We start from the raw sequence: 14,143 nt of genomic DNA, 5'->3' as shown, positions 1-14,143 counted from the left end.
ACAGCACTAATATGACTGCCAACGGGAGAATGTAGTCCGTTAAAAGATTCTCTTCCACTAATTCTCCAAGAAGGCCATATTCTAAGCGCGGCTAAAGAGGCCTTTGTCTTAAACTTCCTTTTTGCATGCATAGCTTCGGTTTCCTCATCTCACACTGACGGCACTCCTATTGTGCTCTTCAGATGAGCTGCTTTAATTGAGCTTTCCTCTAGATCTGTTTAATTTAACTAGAAAGATATTCCTTTCATTACTGGAATGAGTTTGGTTGGTTGAACTTGACCTTTGAAGTACTAATTTATAGCCAAGTGATTAATTGAAAACTTTTGTAAAGCTGCTATTGAAGTAACGTCAACACATGCATAAAGATTTTCTGCACTCATATAGGGTGCTGAACCGAAAGATTAGCGTTATCTGGTGAAATTAAATTGAATATTTACAGGGTCACTTCTGTTATGCAGTACCTTCGAACTGTAACTTTTACTAAATGAATATGCCTGGCTGCATTGGGATTGACTGTATTTATTAACTATACATGTTCACTGGTGCGGAGGTGGGAGGGACAAAAACGTTAGGCAAATCAGCATATTAGAATTATTTTTTAAAAGATCATGTGACACTGAAGACTGGAGAAATTATGCTGAAAATTCAGCTTTGCCATCACAGGAATAAATTATATTTTATATAAATTACATTAAATATATAATAATAATAATAATAATAATGTGTTACATTTATATAGCGCTTTTCTGGGTACACAAAGTGCTTAACATGGAATGGGGGGGGGTCTCCTCAACCACCACCAATGTGCTGCATCCACCTGGATGATGCAGCGGCAGCCATATTGCTCCCAACCTGTAGCACTCCTCTCAGAAACTGAAGCCTCCCCGCCTCGATCGCCCTCCCAGGTGGTTGGTTGGTGTTCATAACCAGCGTCCATTAGAAAACACGGTGGGGCGCGGGTTATGAACACCAACCAATCACCTGAGAGGACGATCGAGGCGCGGAGGCTTCAGTTTCTGAGACAAACTAAACAATCAAATTACACTTCAAATAATTTATTCCCAAAGTTGGTTTTTATCACAATGATTTAATTTCAAGTGTTCGTTTGAGTTTAGTTTTAGTTAGTTATTTGATGCTATAAAAATGGGGGGTGTGACGTCATGATTGACAGCTGAGATTGACAGCTTCTCTTAGTGAATTTGTCACTGAGGAACTAACAGTCTTTTTTCTGGATTTTTGGAAGGAGATTGGAGCTTTAGCTTTAATTTCAACATTTCCATAACTGTTTATTTCACACAACCTATATGAATTGTTCTGCATCCGTGAGAGTGTGGGTGGGCTTTTGATATCGCACCTCTACTTCCTGCTCTCTACTGCGCAGATTCCGGTCCCGAGATCACTACTGCGCAGACTTGTCCCAAATCTGCGCTAGATGTCTGCACCATATTCGGACCTCCGGGCTTCAGTTACTTAAGTGGAAGCCAATGAAGTCGCGTAGTCCATATTTTTTTACGGTCTGTGATTGCGCCAGGACGCCCACCACACACCAGCTGATTGGTGGAGAGGATACAGAGTGATGAAGCCAATCGGTATATCTGTATATGGGGATTATTAGGAGGCCATAATGGACAGAGGCCAATGGGAAAATTTGGCCAGGATGCCGGGGTTACACCCCTACTCTTTATCTCTTTGGGATTTTTAATAACCACTGAGAGTCAGGACCTCAGTTTAACATCTCATCTGAAGGACAGTGCTTATTGACAGTATCCCCATCACTATATTGGGTTGTGCGGACCCACACAGGGGGAGCACCCCCTGCTGGCCTCACTAACATCTCTACCAGCAGCTACCTAGTTTTCCCAGGAGGTCTCCCATCCAGGTACTGACCAGACTCAGCCCTGCTTAGCTTCAGTGGGAAACCAGTCTTGGGCTACAGGGGGATATGGCTGCTGGCTAATACGAAACTAATATGATTAAAAATGATGTGAGTTTAATATTCTGTCCAATATAATGAGGACATGAAAATGTGCTGCATAGTATAAATGACATCAGTTGTCATTGACTCCCCATTTCTTCTAAATGAAAACATGTGATAAATATACATTTTTAAAACATCATAAATCACAGTCAGCTTTCCCAAGACAGCTTTATATGAATATGTTGAATGCACCCTTGTGGTAAAATTTCGGAATGCACTTTACCCTTGTGAGATTGTTTTAGATTGTATTGCAGTTGTACAGACGGGCCATGCACCTCCAAACCACAAGAGTGCATCTGTGGTTTGTCCCAGCTCTGCCTGCATTCAGGGCAGCAATAAAAGACAAACCGATCCGATGACTCCCTCAAGGTATATCTAACCTGATTCTGCGTGTCTGTGTTCTCATCTGTCAACTTGACCCGACTGTGACTATTGAGTTTTATATAGCTCTTGTTTAACTATAAATCTTGACTTCATCATGCCTGTAGACCTCAGGGTTTGTCTTTACCTTTCTCTCTTCAGGACAAAATGTGAATGATTTAAGAGAGAAAGGGCAAGGACAAATCAGACACCAGAGTGGCTCTTCAACTTCTCGCATTTACCTGCTTACCATCATGTACAGTATGGATGCTCCACAACAGTCGGATTAGAAGGTTGTTAAATTCTAAAAATTGCATGTGTGATTTTTGTTCTGGTATCATATTTGATACATCAGGTTGTTATGGCTCATATTGTAGCCTATATAGGAGAATATAGAGCTCATTCTTGAGGAGGAGAAAAAACACCTTAATTTGTACAGTTGCTGATATTTATATGGTCAAAAAGTTAGATGAAATTCTAATAGCTTGCAATGTAAATCAATGATTTAGACTTTGTCTGTGTTGTGTCATAGTTGGGCGTGGCGTGGGGGGAAACATTATTTTCCCCCGGACTGGAAAAGCATTGTGTTAATGTTAACCCAGTATAGCCATGTAGAATCACTTCTGCCGCTCGACAGAGCAAGATACATAGAAAAACCGAGCCGTATTGAGTCCGTATTGTAATATATATATTGTCCGTACAGTATCTGTGACTGGACAAACGACCCAACGGAATGGCCAGAGGTGTAATTTTCTCATTAAAATGCATGCTGCTCCCCCAATTATTACACGACATGCCTACTTCATGAATCACACTGAAGATTTCAGTGTTCCTGATTTTAATGAATTTAAAGTATGTATTACATAATTTTTTTAATTTATCATAAAACTTGTCTTGTGCTATGAAATGGATATTTTTCTGAATATGCTGTGTGCAATGCAATGGCTAGAATATAAACATGAAATGATGTTTGTGTGGGCGTTCCCAGTAATGCCGACCAATTCTATAACAGTATAACAGAATACATAAAAATATCATACATTGTTACGTCCCTCGGGACGTTTTGAGTATATTTGGTGATTTCTTGTTGTTTTCTGTGAGGTTCCTTTCTGTCTCTTGCACTTTCACTTTAACAGGCGGTGTGCTGATCGGCTGTCTGACCTGTCAATCATTCCTGATGAACTTTTGTCATTCTTTCTCCAAACAATATGCCTTCATAAGATATCTAAATGAAGTTTTCTTATCAAAGCACTGCGGTTTTTATTGAGGGGACAAAACATATTATGCAAAGAAATACAATGATGATTGAGAGTAAACGTTCCTGTCTACAACTCAAGTAAGATATTTTTTGAAGTGTAGAGTTCTAAAAGTGGAAATACCTTCATAATATCATATGTGGCCCAAGTAGCAGAAGTCTTCTGCAGTTGAACACGCAACACGGTTCTTTATTTATCAGCGCATTCAACTCTTCATACTGACGTGTGGGGGTTAAAGAAGATAAAAAGATGTGAAGATTTTGAAAGCCATTGTAGATTTCATGGGTACTTGTCAAAGCTGAATGCAAATCCAGATCTCTGGTGTTCTTGCATAAAAGCAGGTCAGGCATAAAATGGGGATACAAGTCGAAAGGAAAAAAAACACCCAATGGCAAGTGAAAGAATAAGCTACGCATTTATGCTGAGATCATGACCGCTGCTGATTTTGCCCATGAATAAAACAAAGAGAAGTACAACAGAAATGCAGAGGGAGGTGAAGGAACATAAAGTAATATTGAAGTGTTCAAAGATGGCTCAGCTTGATACACATCTGAATAAATCAATTCCGGGAGGCAAGGCTGATTAGAGCATGCAGGACGCAGACCAAGAGAAAATAATATCACTGTCATTCTCAGACAAAAGCGTGCTTTTTTTTGGAGCTTATAAATGAGAGGCTCATCTGTCTGAGGAATGAAGTAACAGCAAGTGTGTGAGGGAAGAGGAAGAGAGAGACAGACTCGAATCAGAGAGTAATGTCATGGTCTATCTTCTGTTATGGATGAAAAACATTTTTCATTGTGGTTCATGAAATATAGCATATATTTATTGATTGGCTCGGAGAGAATGAAATAAAACAATATGCTCTAATATCCTTCCCCGCAGTATGAGAAGTAAAAGTCAAGAAGTTGTCTAGAAGTAGTAGAAGCTTGGTTATTTGATTTTAAGACTCTGTTAGATCTTTGAGCACACAGTCTGTACAAAGTCTTTCTTCTGGAAACATCAGTATGAATTGGAGTGTGTTTGTGTTGTATTAAAAGAATATTCATTAATTTCCTATCCACAGTTTGCAAAAACAAACAAACAAAAAACCCCACTTGGATCTATGAGAAACTAGGGGCCCTGTTTTAATGATCTAACGATCTGGCGCAGGTGCACTTAGGGTGTGTCTGAATCTAATTTTGCTAGTTTAAAAAGTGTCTGCACGCCTGGCGCATGGTTCAAAAGGGTTGTCCCTAGTCTCTTAATGAGTAATGGGTGTGTTTTGGGCTTAACATCTCTCATCTCATCTCATCTCATCTCATCTCATCTCATCTCATCTCATCTCATCTCATCTCATCTCATCTCATCTCATCTCATCTCATCTCATCTCATCTCATCTCATCTCATCTCATCTCATCTCATCTCATCTCTCATTCCCTTTAAAAGCCAGTTGCGCTTGCACAATGGCGGATTTGCTATTTACATGCCGGAATTTGCGAGCGGAAAGACTGAACGCTTCTCCAGAGAGGAAATATTTTATTTTTAAAATTTAAAAATGTTTGTGTGCTGCTGCACGTTTGTCTGGCTATCCCCAGTCCAAGCTCAATTTAAGATTGAACATTGGTCTGGGGAGTCTGCTATGTATTTTCTACTGCACAAGAGGCGTGAAAAATGAGCATAAATTAAATGACTCTGTACGCAATTGGCAGTCCTTCCAGAAAAATGCGGCTTTTTTTTGTGATTGTTGCGGGCAAAAATCCTTGATTATGCGGCACGTTTTCTTAAAAAATGCGATGAAAAATGCGGGATATTTATGCAATTTTATGCGATAAAATTGCGGGATCTTGCAAAAACTGCGGTTTGATGAGAAAGAGAAAAAAAGCACTACATCACAGAAAGTGCTGGAATATTTAAGTTCTCATCTTGTTTTATTGAAGACCTTAATAATGGCTCAAATTTACAAAACATTTAGTCAATCAAGTTCTGTAGCTTTACAAAAGGAATATGCTACAACTTCTGAAAAAATTAATAAATAACTTCCTGTTTTACAGATGTCGCTATACAAAACAGACATTTGAGTGCTTCCAATGCACAAAGTGCAATCTCTTAAAGGGTTAGTTCACCTAAAAATGAAAATTCTGTCATTAATGACTTCCCTTTATGTTGTTGGACACAAATTAAGATATTTTAGTTGAATTCCGATGGCTCAGAAAGGCCTCCATTGGCACAATGTACACTCTCAAGACCCATAAAAGGTAGCCTACTAAAGACGTCGTTACAAAGTCCATCTCATTACAGTGGTTCTACAATAACTTTATGAAGCGACAATAATAGTTATTGTGTGCAAAAAAAACTAAATAACGACTTATATAGTGATGACTGATTTCAAAACACAGCATCATGATGCTATGAATCATCGAGTCGATTCATGATTCGGATCGCGTGTCAAACTGCTGAAATACGTGACTTTGGCGATCCAACCCGCTGAATCGACTCATTGATTCATAACGCTTCAAACCGCTGAATCAACTCATTGATTCATAACGCTTCAAACCGCTGAATCGACTCATTGATTCATAACGCTTCAAACCGCTGAATCGACTCATTGATTCATAACGCTTCAAAGCTGTGTTTTGAAATCAGCACACAGGGAAACTGCTTTGCTCTTTTGATGTTATTTTTGTTGGCCAATGGGAGTTTGTGCTTCATCATGGTTTCACCGGTATCTATGGTTTCTCCACGGGGTTTGAAGCTTTTCGATGACGTTCGCGTCGGGTAATCACGTCACTTCAAAACGTTCCCATGGCAATAGGCGGAAATGGCGGCTCTTGTGTGAAGTAAACGAAAATTTTTCAACTTTCTGCTAATATATATGACTTTTTTTGCAACGAAAATGCGGGGATTATGAAATCATGATAGCCCCGCATATTTTGCACGCGGAAATAGGCAATTTATGCGGCGAAAGTGCGGCGTATTTGAAAAAATGCGGCCCCCGCATGAATATGCGGACTTTGGCTGATTATGCGTTAAATCACGCGATCGCATAATCGCGTTTTTCTGGAGGGACTGAATTGGATAGTCCATCAACCAATCAGACCACAAGAGGCGTGATAAACGAGCATAATTCAAATGACTCTGTACGCAATTGGATAGTCCTTCAACCAACCAGACCACAAGAGGTGTGATCAACGGGCAACGACCCATCGTTTCTTTACTTTACTTTACTTTATTTTATAAAAGGACCATGTACAATTTTAAACATAAATGTTTCCATTTCATGTATTGTACCGGATTTAGCTCAAAGCTAATTTTCACCCGCAGTCCTTTGGCAGGTCAACATAAACAATAAAATAACATACCCAATACATATATACACAAATACACAAAACAAATAATTAAACAGCAACCATTTCAATGTTTACAAAGCTGATTACATTCTAAAAAAGATTTCAACTGCATTTTAAAAATTCCAATAGATTTACACCCTTTTATATCTTCTGGCAAAGCATTCCAGTTATTCGTCGCTTTCACAGCAAAAGACGATTGTCCAAAAGCAGAACGACGAAAACCAATAAAATCATTGAGTACCGAAGGAGCCAAACCATTTACAATTTTATAAACCATACACAAATTTTTAAAAAGCACATAATTTTCAAAACTCAATAATTTGTATTTCTTCAAAATGCTACAATGATGAAAATGTTTAGGTTTCTTATCGAGAGTTTTTACAGTTTGTTTATATAGGGATTTTAAAGGCTTAACCACATTTTCACCAGCTTGACCCCAACATGTGAGACAATACGAAATATGCGACAGAATTGTGGCATGCATAAAAGTGTTGGCTACATCAACAGAAAGACAATTTCTAATTTGTCTGAAATTTGCTAAATTATATTTAATATTCCTCACCATTTTCTTTACATGTTTTTTAAAGCTAAGATTTGAATCCAATATTACACCAAGATAATTGAACTCATTGACTAATTCTATCTTTTCACCATTTATACAAATATCCACTGGTGTTTGAACCTTTGTTTTTGAAAAAAACATTCCTTTAGTTTTACCAATATTCAAGGTCAAACATGAATTCTCCAACCAATGTGTAATTCGTTCCATGGCAACATGTAGCTTTTCAGCTGCTAGCTCTGCGGTTTTTGCATGCGTAAAAATAACAGTGTCATCAGCATACATTTGCACTTGTATCCCATCACACTGAAGCGGGAGATCATTTACATAAAGACTGAATAATAAGGGGCCTAACACTGATCCTTGGGGTACTCCCATTGTATAATGCAAATTACTAGACTTAACCCCTTTAAGTTTTACACATTGTTCTCTGTTTGATAGATACGAGGATATCCATGCTAGGGCATCAGATGAAAAGTGGAAATTAGATAATTTCGAAAGTAGAATTTCATGATTAACGGTATCAAAGGCTTTACGCAGATCTAAAAATATGGCACCAACTAATCCCCCTTTGTCAACTTTAGATTTTATTTGCTCTATTAAATGTAATGTAGCTGTTTCAGCAGAGTAATTAGCTCTAAAACCAAACTGCATACAGTGTAACCCAGATTTCACTGTTTAGGATGTCAGTTGTTCAAAAACAATTTTTTCTGCTACCTTTGAGAGTACTGGTAATATACTTATCGGTCTATAATTACTAACTTCATGATGATCTCCAGATTTAAAAATAGGAGTAACAACAGCTTGTTTCCATGTATTGGGAAAAACACTATGTTCAAATGACAAATTAATTAAATGAGTAATAATAGGAGTTAAAATATCTTTATGAGTTTTTACAAACATAGTATCCAATTGATGAACATCTTTACATTTTGAATTTTTTAATGAACTAATAATTGTGTTAACTTGCATTTCATTAGTCTTAATGATATCAAAACTTGGACTCCCAACATCATTCGGAAACATATTTATTTCCCCCTTTACAAATTTTTCTCCTAATTCACTAACAGAATTAATAAAAAAGCTATTAAAAATAGTAGCAATTGCATAATTATCTTCAACGGTCTTTCCCTTAACTCGTAGCTTAAAATCTTCTTTAAAAGTTGGCTCCCTCCGACAAAGCGTGTTTACATTTTTCCAAATTAGCTTACTATTACCTTTTGCCTCACTCATTAAATGAAGATAATAATTAGATTTAGCTACTCTCATTTCTCGGATAACTTTATTTCGCAAACCTTTATAACAAAGCCTATCTATATATCTTCCAGACTTTATAGCTTTCTTTAAAGCTGAATCTCTATGTTTCATCAGCTTCCATAATGTCTCATTAAACCATGGTAAATTATTCGTATGTTTTATGTATTTTTTCTTAACTCCAATAGTAAATTTCTCTCTTACAGAATTCATTTTATTTAAAAAAGTATTGCAACCATAATCTATATCCCTAGAAGCTAATATGTCGTTCCACTTTAAACCCGCTATTTCCTCATTAAATGTTATTAATTTTCCTTTAGGTATACAATGAAAAACATTGGAAGAAGTTACTATATAATTTTTAAACCTATTTTTTGTTAATTTCCGTGCAACCAAGGTTAAATTATGATCAGATAACCCAGTGATCAAATTATAACTCTTAATTATCCTTTCGGGTCTGTTGGTAAATATTAAATCTAACTGTGTCTTAGAGGTTTTAGCAATTCTTGTTGGCCCTTTAATTAATTGACTTAAGTTAAATTTATCTGCAATATTTTTTATTTTTTTCCTTTTTAATTTATCTTCCCAGTTCAAATTAAGATCACCCATAATAATTATTTCTTTACCACGATCACATTCTTTTTAAATTCCTTAAAATTTCTCTATCCGTCATCGTGTTAAACCTGCCAGTCTGTGATTGGTTCCCGCAAAAGTGTAACAGAAGCAGTAGAAATGAATGTACAGGTTTCCAGACTGACGAAATCAAATCGGCGGCAGATCAGGCTGGGTTTACCCAGTCTAGCTGCGCGTCCCTGTGTGTGTAATAAGCAGAGTGTGTGCACGATGTGCACCCACCTATAGGCACATATTACTAACGTAACCTTTAAATGACACAAAAATACTACTCAGTCGTTTTTAGTTGCCTCAAAATAGAAATGCGCCAACAATGCACCTGAACACACCTCGTTTTCAGACCAGCACGCCCATGGGTGAACAGATGGCCAGCAGCTATCACCCTATAGCCCAAGACTGGTTTCCCACTGAAGCTAAGCAGCAGGGGCGGGTTTAGAAAATTTTTCGAGGGGTGGGGGGGGGGGGAGGCTGGGGCACAGACTCAGAGAGGGGAGGCACATTTAAAGACATGTAAACAGTGAACCAGTATAAATTGCCCTTGACTGGAGGTAATAATACTGTATATTATTGATAACAAAACTATTATTCTGCATGAAAAGGAATGAAAAATTGGCAACTTCAAATGTGATATGAAATAACAAATAACTCAACAGTAGTAGAAGCACATGGGCTGTGGTAAATGCAATGCAAGCAAGATTTTTTTCCATCATAGTTGTATATAGTTTTAAACAAGATGGACCAACATAAATGACAACAGTAGAAAGGTTTTTGAGCTCAGCAAGAAGCTGTAGCAGTGTTTATTCATATTTATATTACATTATAAATATATTATTTGTGTTTCCCACAGGATTTTGTGAGGCTGTGCTGTGTAGACATTGGTCCCTCTAGGTTAGGGGGTCCCGGGGCGTGCTCCCCAAAAGAAAATTGTATTAATTTTAAATTTAAATGCATAAATCTGGTGCATTTTGAGAGAAAAATTAAGTGACTAGAAGAAATTTGTTTTTGTTTTTGTAAACAATTTTGTACTTTAGTAGTAATTTATTTATTGGCTGCATAGATATGAATGGTGATGGTATAGGGCACATAAATGATAGTTCATAAATGGTAAAACATGTAGGAGTATGCATTCGAACCATCAAAAATATGTAGCAAAAGAGGTTACCTTCGTTGAATTAACTTATTTCTCGAATAATTAGTGGGGGCCTGTAATACAACATATTTATTATGAACATATATTTACTAGGGGTGTAACTGTTCAGATTACTCATGGTTCAGTCAGTATAAAATTTAAGAAAATAAAAACACATAATCTAACTATGCAACAGCACACATAAATACAATCAGAGCAAAGATACTTATAAAATAAACTGTGCTTTTCAGGTTTTTCTTGTAGGTCTAACATTAGTTCTCAGGTACAGAAATTATATATCAGTAATCAAATATAAAATAGCATTGCATATATGACTAAATTAAAGATTGTTATTAAACTTACAAAAGCTAGAGCAGTGAGTGATTTCCTCGTCTTTTGTTGTTTGATTAACATTAAAAACACAGACAGCAGGAATATTAGTTTGCTAGGATACTCAAGACGGTCGTGTTGACAATTTTTGTGTGAATTTGTCCATTTAAGCGCAAGACTCGAAAGAGAACTCAATATTTGCGCGCTATCTGACTGAGATGCGGTTTTGCGCACTTCGGGTGAGTGCACACACAATCTTCTCAAAGAGCGCACGCAACTTCTCATTCGCGTCTTCTGGCTCCTGAATTGGCTTCATTTTAGTTTATTTTTGTGCGCTAATGATTTTTTATAAGCTTTAAAGCAGAGAAACCAACCAACCACCGCACTTCGCCGCCCGTTTGCACCCACTATTTACTCGGATAACAACACGTCACGGTAGAGTGGTTCCTCCCCAGTGTGGAGGTGCTTCACAACCACAGCAAACAAGGATGAGTGCAGTGGACAAATCAATGCACTGTAAAATATTAGTTTTAGTTAAGAAAACCGCTAGAACTACTAGTAAAGAATTAATACTGACAAGTCCATCAACATATTACATTCCGACTCTGATGGAGTGGGGGGGCACTTGGGGTGGCCAATTACATTTTGGGAGTGGCCCGTGCCACCCCAGGCCCCCCTTCTGGCCCCGCCTCTGCTAAGCAGGGCTGAGCCTGGTCAGTACCTGGATGGGAGACCAACTGGGAAACGTCTCGGTTACGTATATAACCCTCGTTCCCTGAAGGAGGGAACGGAGACGTACGTCGGAAGTGACCAACGAATTGGGATCTGTCTTCAGAGACCAGTCTACTTCGAGTGAATTAGAAACGAGCCAATTGTATTAGCATGCAGTCAACGCACCGCCCGCGGGTATAAATACGCTAGTGGAGTACCGCATATTGCTTTTCCGACTGAGGAGCCGAAGAAGTGACTCTGCCCTTCAGCGGAAGCACAGCACCTAGCGACGAGACGTACGTCTCCGTTCCCTCCTTCAGGGAACGAGGGTTACATATGTAACCGAGACGTTCCCTTTCAGTCGTTCACGTTCGACGTACGTCGGAACTGACCGACGAATTGGGATCCCTACCAACACGCCAGGGATGGTGGCCCTTCCAGCGCCCTGTCTGAGCTCGCTGGACCACTCCTATGTTGGAGTGGGAGTCAGGGCTCCCGGCAGGGAAGGTCAGTCACTGCTGTTCCTGCAAGACCCACTCAGCGTGACTACTGGATAACGCTGGGAAGCGTGCCCGTCTCAGGAGATGGACCGCTGCGGAGCCACATCCTCCGAAGAGAGGAGAGGTGGAGAATACTCATAAGGATTAACCTAGCAGGGTAGTGCAACATATGGCAGTCTCTGGGGTGGATCCAACCTGGTTCCAGGGGGGAAAGAACACACCCAGAGACGACAGAGCGGGCTCTGTCAAGTGAAAGACACAGGGCTAGCCGAGTAGGGTAGCTGGTACCGTGGAGAAACACGTATGGGGTCGCCGTGAGGGAACCAACACATATGGAACCCAGCCTACACACACGTTCCACAAGCATACGGGTGCAGGCCTGGTGTCAGGCGGTTGCAACGTCTGACACTGAAGGGGTGACGGAGGAGCTCGACAGGGTTCACCATTTCTGAGGAACACAATTGAGAAGATAAAACGCACGTATCCAGCTATCCAGAGGGCTAACCTCTGCTTGGAGACAGCCTTTCCCTTCTGCTGGCTTCCGTAACAGACGAAGAGCTGCTCTGAGGTCCTAAAGCTTTGGGTCCGGTCTATGTAAGCGCGAAGAGCGCGGCCGGGACATAACAAAGCCAGGGCTGGGTCTGCCTCCTCCGAGGGCAGTGCTTGCAAGTTCACTACCTGGTCCCGAAAGGGAGTGGTAGGAACCGTGGGCACGTATCCGGGCCGGGGTCTCAGGACGACGTGAGAATCAGCCGGCCCGAATTCTAGGCACGATTCGTTGACCGAAAGTGCATGCAGGTCCCCTACCCTCTTGATTGAGGCCAATGCAATCAGGAGCACTGTCTTCATGGACAGGATGTTTAGCTCGGCAGACTGCAAAGGCTCGAATGGAGGACCCTGGAGTGCTCTGAGCACCAGGGCTAAGTCCCAAGAGGGTACCGAGGATGAACGAGGAGGATTTAGTCTCCTCGCACCTCTAAGGAACCTGACGATTAAGTCGTGCTTACCGATGGACTTACCAGCTACTGCATCGTGATACGCCGCTATCGCTGCGACGTACACTTTGAGGGTGGAGGGAGACAGCCTTCGCTCCAACCCATCCTGCAGGAAAGAAAGCACAACGTTAATCAAACACCTTCGGGGGTCTTCGCGGCGGGAAGAACACCAGACAACGAACAGGTTCCACTTTAAAGTATAGAGGCGCCTCGTAGAGGGGGCTCTAGCCGAAGTGATGGTGTCTACCACTGCTTGTGGTAGGCCACCTAGAACTTCTGTGTCCTGTCCAGGGACCAGACATGGAGTTTCCAAAGGTCTGGACGCGGGTGCCAGAGGGTGCCCCGTCCTTGAGAAAGAAGATCCTTCCTCAGGGGAATCGGCCAGGGAGGGGCTGTCGAGAGGAGTGTGAGGCCAGTAGGGCGCAACTAGCAAGACCTGCTCCTCGTCCTCCCTGACCTTGCACAGAGTCTGTGCTAGAAGGCTCACTGGGGGAAACGCATATTTGCGCAGGTCCCGGGGCCAGCTGTGCGTCAGTGCATCCGTGCCGAGGGTGCCCCCGGTCAGGGAATAGTACAACTGGCAATGGGTCGAGTCCGGAGAGACAAACAGGTCTACCTGCGCGGCCCGAAAAGGTCCCATATCAGCTGGACGCTCCTGGGGTGGAGTCGCCACTCTCCCGGAAGTGTGGACTGACAAGAGAGAGCTCGTCGTCTGTCTGGTTCAGCACACCAGGGATGTGAATGGCCCGATGCGACCTGACTTCTTCTGACTCCACAGGAGCAGATGGCGGGCGAGCCGGAGCATGCAACGGGCGCGTAGACCACCCTGTCGGTTGATGTACGCAGCGGCTGCAGTGCTGTCCTTACGGACCAGCAGTGCTGTCCGTACGCAGTGCTGTCCGTACAATCCTGAAGCGGCTTCTTGAGCCGGGCCAGGGCAAGATGTACCGCCTGAAGCTCGAGGCAATTGATATGCCAATGCGGCTGGGGCCCCGTCCACAGACCCGAAACTGCATGCCCATCCGTGAGTCTTGTTGACCGAATCCTGCTCCATGCCGAGGTAAGAGATCCTCTGCGTGGGACAGAGTTTGCTCTTCTCTAGGTTGACCCGA

Source organism: Gobio gobio (assembly GCF_949357685.1).
Source record: "Gobio gobio genome assembly, chromosome: 17".
Classification (NCBI taxonomy): Eukaryota; Metazoa; Chordata; class Actinopteri; order Cypriniformes; family Gobionidae; genus Gobio; species Gobio gobio.
Note: the sequence above shows the minus strand (reverse complement) of the source record.